The sequence below is a fragment of the Chiloscyllium punctatum genome, chromosome 13 (assembly GCF_047496795.1).
Source record: "Chiloscyllium punctatum isolate Juve2018m chromosome 13, sChiPun1.3, whole genome shotgun sequence".
NCBI classification, from domain to species: Eukaryota; Metazoa; Chordata; class Chondrichthyes; order Orectolobiformes; family Hemiscylliidae; genus Chiloscyllium; species Chiloscyllium punctatum.
The window spans coordinates 101,938,558-101,945,356 of record NC_092751.1 but is presented as its reverse complement, the minus strand read 5'-3'; the positions used below and the strand labels follow the sequence as shown (position 1 = coordinate 101,945,356).

Genomic DNA, 6,799 nt, shown 5'->3' with positions numbered 1-6,799 from the left:
CTGAGAATGAGCAAACTGAAAATGGCAAGAGGGCGGCACGGTGGCACAGTGGTTAGCACTGCTGCCTCACAGCACCAGAACCTGGGTTCAATTCCCACCTCAGGCGACTGACTGTGTGGAGTTTGCACATTCTCCCCGTGTCTGCGTGGGTTTCCTCCGGGTGCTCCGGTTTCCTCCCACAGTCCAAAGATGTGCAGGTTAGGTGAATTGGCTATGCTAAATTGCCTGTAGTGTTAGGTAAGGGGTATGGGTGGGTTGCGCTTCAGCGGGGCGGTGTGGACTTGTTGGGCTGAAGGGCCTGTTTCCACACTGTAAGTAATCTAATCTAATCTATTCTACAGGCAGCCATTCAAATCAGGAAGGACATACCATATGTGGGAGTGGTTAGGAAACTGTATTAGGGGATTAGATAATGTTCTTGGCAGCTGGGCGTAAGAATCCTAAAGGCAGTTTTGCTTGCCTCATGCTAGGATTAAGAACATTTCTGTGGTGCTGGAGGAACCTTAGATTGGGAGGGAAGGGATCCAATTATTGTCATCCACTTTGGTACCTACGACACTGATAGGATGAGGAAGATGTTTCTGCTGAAATATTTTGAACAATTTCGGGGCTAAATTAGAAAGCAGAATCATGAAGGCAATAATCTTGCGATTACAACCTGAGACGCTGGCAAAGGGTAAATAAAATCAAGGGGTTAAATCCCTCACCTGATCCTGAGCCTTGTATCTAACACCTTTATCAATTACCTCCTCTTTCACATGGCCTGGATAGCATTGTCTTCCTTGGTAAAGACAGATGAAAAGTTTCAATTTTTGACAGCAACTATGTCTCCTATCTCCATGAGCAAATTTCCTGTTTGATGTGAATTATTGAATGTATGTAATAGAGGCAGGAGTAGGCCTCTCAGTTCATTGAGACTGTTCCACAATACAGTAAAGATCATGACTGATCTGACCGTACCTTAACTCCACTTTCCTACCTGTTCCCAATAACCTTTGCTGATCAAGAATTTATCTACCTCTGTCTTAAAGATATTCAACCACCCTGCTTCTATCATTCTCTAGGGAAGAGAATTCTGGAGTCTTACAACCTTCTGGGAGAACTCTTTTTTTCAAACTCCCGTGTGGGGCATGGTCATCGCTGGCTGGACAGTAATTGCTGGCCCAGCCATAATTGCCCTTAAGAAGGTGATGGTGAGTTGCCTTCATTTGTAGGTAGACCCACAATATCTTTTGGAAACGGAATTCAGCTTGAGTCCACCGTAAATAGGAGACCCTTATTTAGCAGAGCGCTTTAGGGAACATCTCCGAGACACCCGCACCAATCAACCAAACCGCCCCGTGGCCCAACATTTCAACTCCCCCTCCCACTCTGCCGAGGACATGGAGGTCCTGGGCCTCCTTCACCGCCGCTCCCTCACCACCAGACGCCTGGAGGAAGAACGCCTCATCTTCCGCCTCGGAACACTTCAACCCCAGGGCATCAATGTGGACTTCAACAGCTTCCTCATTTCCCCTTCCCCCACCTCATCCTAGTTTCAAACTTCCAGCTCAGTTACTGTCTCCTTGACTTGTCCGACCTGCCTATCTTCTTTTCCACCTATCCACTCCACCCTCTCCTCCTTGACCTATCACCTTCATCCCCTCCCTCACTCACCCATTGTACTCTATGCTACTCTCTCCCCACCCCCACCCTCCTCTAGCTTATCTCTCCATGCTTCAGGCTCACTGCCTTTATTCCTGATGAAGGGCTTTTGCCCGAAACGTCGATTTCGCTGCTCGTTGGATGCTGCCTGAACTGCTGTGCTCTTCCAGCACCACTAATCCAGTGTTTGGTTTTCAGCATCTGCAGTCATTGTTTTTACCTTTTTAACCTGTGTCCACTCATCCTAGTCTTGCCAGCCTTGGTCCCTCCTCCTTTTCCACCTTATTTATCAATAATGTTGTGGGTCCAGTGACCCTTTTCCAGAACTGGACCTGAAACATTAACTCTGCTTTCTCTCCACAAATGCTGCCAGACGTGTTGAGTTTCTCCAACAATTTCTATTCTTCTCAGACTCTCTTTTTTGTTTCTTTTATGTGGTCTTGTAGTTTGTCCTCTGAACCTTCTCTATTCAGCCCATACTCAATAGGGTTTTTTTTTAGATTCCCTACAGTGTGGAAACAGGCCCTTCGGCCCAATAAGACCCTCTGAAGAGTAACCCACCCAGACCCATTCCCCTACATTTACCCCTGACTAAGGTACCTAACACTACGGGCAATTTCCCATGGCCAATTCACCTGACCTGCACATCTTTGGATTGTGGGAGGAAACCCACGCAGACACGGGGAGAATGTGCAAACTCCACACAGACAGTCGCCCGAGGCGGGTCCCTGGCGCTGTGAGGCAGTAGTGCTAACCACTGAACCATCGTGCCATCCCAAACAGGGAGTCGCACAACTTGCCCAGCATTGGAGCTGCCTGGCACTTTCCGTGTGGGAGGCAAATGTGGGCACGACAGCACAGACGCTGATCAGGTAGAGAGTCTGCGCTCTCCCATATCTAAGATAAGTTTCCAAGAAGCCAACCCAGCATGTTGCGTTGAGCTTAAATGCAGCAACGCTTAATACAAACTTTAACTCACTGCAGTGCAACCTGCAACTCACAAGAATGGCAGCAGTGGGAGTCGAACCCACAGCCCCCCAAGACTGGAGTCTAAATCCAGCACCTTAGACCACTCGGCCACACTGCCAGGTGCAATTTCTGTGCTGGAGTGTCATCAAGCCAGTTATTCAGGTACATGTGCAATGATCTTAGCACAAAATGAATAGGGGTCATTCCAATTCATTGCTGAAGGTAGGACATGTAGATGTGGTTCTGGATTAGTGGTGCTGGAAGAGCACAGCAGTTCAGGCAGCATCCAACGAGCAGCGAAATCGACGTTTCGGGCAAAAGCCCTTCATCAGGAATATTCCTGATGAAGGGCTTTTGCCTGAAACGTCGATTTCGCTGCTCGTTGGATGCTGCCCGAACTGCTGTGCTCTTCCAGCACCACTAATCCAGAATCTGGTTTCCAGCATCTGCAGTCATTGTTTTTACCATGTAGATGTGGTCTCAGTTTCCTGGCCAATAAAGCCAATACAATACAATGACACCATTTGGAGGGAGTTTGCCACTGTCCATGCTTGTCTTAATCATTGGAACTAGAAAGTGATTTTATGGCCATTTACCTTATTGCCATCTGTGTAATCTTACTGCTCACAAAATATCTGCCTCTTTTGCTTGCAGAATGATGATAAGGCATCGCAACACTGGTGTTGGTAATTAGCAGATTGTGCTGCATCAGCGATTCTCCAAAGCTAAACAATTTATTTGATGAGCACTTTGGACAGTTCTGCATTTCCTTTTCATCCTCGGCAATATTCAGAAATTTAGACCATTCCATGATAAAGCTGTGACATAAATAGAGGTGTTGACGTTCGCCCTAGAATAAAACTAGTGAGTTCTTCAGAGCCGCTACTGACGCAGACAATACAGAGCAAGTGTAATTCCTTGTTCGTGGAGGGGACAAGGGACAGAGGGAAAAGGTGGTCAAAAATGAGCTTTGTCGTGCATACTGCAGCTGAAAGAGTTATTCTGGTTGCAATGATAATGAGGAAAGGTAAATGAGGAAACCCTCAGGAGCTACGTTGTAAATAAACCCCATTGGTACCTCAGCAAAATCCAGGCAAACTTGTTGCCATAGCCACGCTTCATCATCATTTGTTTATGAATGGGAAATCGGCTGCTATGGGAACTGGAGAGTATTCAGTGGACTTGGGTTAAGGGCCTCGTGCTGGCAGTTAGTGGGATCATGACAGCCCACTCACACTCACACACACACATTTACGCATACTCTTTATCTCACACACACACACAACATGCTCCTTCTCACACCCACACACGCTCACTCACTCTCACACACACACACTTTCTCACACACATTCACACATAACATACTCACACACACAACTCTTACACATACACACACACATTCTCTCACACTCACATGCACACTCTCTCTCTCATACACACACACTCTCTCATACACACACACACCCACTCTCTCATACACACACTCTCACACACACACTCTCACACTTGGACTCTCTCTCACACACTGTCCCACACTCTCTCACACATTCTCTCACACATACACACACATACCCTCTCTCACACACTCACACACATATAGACACACACACATACATATTTAGGATTGCTGAGTGAGTGCTGCTGTCACTGTCTTCGATAATTGTAGCTGGCAGTCGAATCAATGGACAAAAATCATTGCTGTAAAATTGCACACATCAGGAGCTGCAGCTGTCCTCAATCCACCAAGCATCACTCAAGATGCTTCAGTTCCACAAAGGTAATTGAACAGGCACATGATCAGCTTGTGTGATTGCATCCAGAACAACACTATGGGGAGGTGATAGCCTAGTATCATTATTGCATGGACTAATAATCCAGAAGCCCAACTAACATCCTGGGACCTGGGTTCAAATCCCACTGTGAAAAATATGTGAGTGACAGGGAGTGCTGATGGTGTTGGGCTGCATGAGGTGGTTTGCTGGTCACATGTGAACATGCATTCACTGCCCTTACCCTGCTGTGTGAAGACATTAGGATTTTTATAGCAGAGGACCATTGGCTCAGATTTATGGAATTGACCGTCTTGAATGCCTACTCCGAACTTCCCTGTCTAATGGTGGCTGAGAACCTCCTGCCTGATTCCACCAATCTCCACCCTGACCCCAACTCCTCCTCCCCTCCCATTACTGTGCAACTAGGGCATCTCTCTACCTCTTCACCTCCAAGACTAAGAGTCCCAACACCACATTTGTAACTCTAAAGTCCTTTCTCTGCACTTGCTTTCATAATTCTTTTACTTAGAATTGCAGTAATAACATTCAGCAGTAGCCTGCTATCAATCTGCTCAGCTTCATTTTCAGAGGGACGGACTGGCTCTAACAGCAAAAGGTTTGACTGTACTATGTACCGTTGATGCCCCGCTCGCTGCTCAGCAGAGAGTCTCACCCCCACCTTCTTGGGGGAAATTAGGGACATGCAACTGTTATCATGCTTCTCTTCAAATAATTGAAAAACATTGATACAGACAGCCACTAAACTACTGGGTGGTACCTAAACTTATTTGCTCAATATCCTCGACAGGACTAGTGCAGACAAATTTGAAATCAACAACCTTGCACCCCAAATAACAGGGCGATCCAATTTGTGGCCTGATAACTCACTGTATGTGTGGGGGGGAAAAGTGAGGACTGCAGATGCTGGAGATCAGAATCAAAACGTGTGGTGCTGCAAAAGCACAGCAAAGGATAATGCCCTGATGAAGAGCTTATGCTCGAAACGTCGGCTCTCCTGCTCCTCGGATGCTCCCTGACCGGCTGTGCTTTTCCAGCACCACATTTTTGACTCACCATGTATGCTGCCTGACCTAATGAGGATTCAGAGCCTTTTCCAATTTTGTTTCTGACTTTCAGCATCTGTAATACTTCCCTTTTGTTACCAATTTCCAAATGGATTGGCCTAGCAGCTTTGATGTTAGTCAGAGTAATTTGCTGTCAAAGCCATGACATTGCATTGATTCAGTGCAACTGAATTGCCTTGCAGTTACAAAAGGGACTAAATTCAGAAACTGAATATAATTTATTTTGACAAACTGGAGCATTATGTTACTGAATCAATTGAGAGTGACCCTTGAGCAAATACATAAATCTCACATCAATGAATGGAATCGAAGAAATGAAAGGCTTTATTTTTGCATGGATTTTAAGTGCAGCCCAGGAGAACATGTTGCAGAAGATTTTCGCCTGAAAAGTACCAGTGTTAGCAAGTGGAGTTCATATGGTAAGGTCGATACAGGTCAAACGTTTTCCACTTGGCCACAGTCAACTTTAGTTGCAAAAGATATTTCTTGCGTGCAGCAAGCAACAGGAAAAGCCGGGAAAATATAGATGAGTGTGCAGTTTTTTTTCATGTGCATTTTTATTTGACATTTTTATTTGAAATTTCATCTCTCTTCCTTCTCGTTCTTGGTAATGTGGTAACTCTTTTATACAGTATTGTATAGGAGAACTCTATCTACTAAAATATTACAGATGCTGAGAGACAGTTGAACATTTTATGATAAAGATTTGTTCTTGTCAGTTTTGAAGTGCAAAGGATATAGGGATTTAGAGAATATATGTATTTTTAAAAATTCATTAATGATCTGCGGCCATGATGGCAATCCTCGAAATTATTGCCCATCCTAACTGCCCCTTGAGAAGTTGGGTTGAGAGTGTGGTGCTGGAAAAGCACAGCAGGTCAGGCAGCATTCGAGGATCAGGAAAATCAACATTTCAGGCATAAGCCCCTCATCAGGAATGAGGCTTATGGGTTGGGCTGAGAGATAAATGGGATGGGTTGGGGTTGGAGGGGGGAGGTAACAGGAAAAGTGATAGGTTTGTTTAGACTAGATTCTCTACAGTGTGGAAACAGGCCCTTTGGCCCAACAAGTCCACACCGACACTCCGAAGAGTAACCCACCCAGACCGATTTCCCTCTGACTAATGCACCTGACATTATGAGTAATTTAGCATGGCGAATTCACCTAATTTGCACATCTTCGGACTGTGGGAAGAAACCAGAGCACCCGGAGGAAACCCGCCCAGACACAGGGAGAATGTGCAAACTCCACACAGACAGTTGCCCTAGGCTGGCATCAAACCGGGGACCCTGGTGCGTGTGAGGCAGCAGTGCTAACCACTGAGCCACC

General features: G+C 45.9%; 1 non-coding gene across 1 annotated transcript; it reads right to left on the bottom strand.

The window, feature by feature from the left end:
• Positions 1-2,650: 2,650 nt before the first annotated feature.
• Positions 2,651-2,731, bottom strand: trnal-uag (transfer RNA leucine (anticodon UAG)). The gene has a single exon. It is a non-coding gene; the product is annotated as a tRNA-Leu (tRNA).
• Between the last annotated feature and the right edge of the window lie 4,068 nt (positions 2,732-6,799).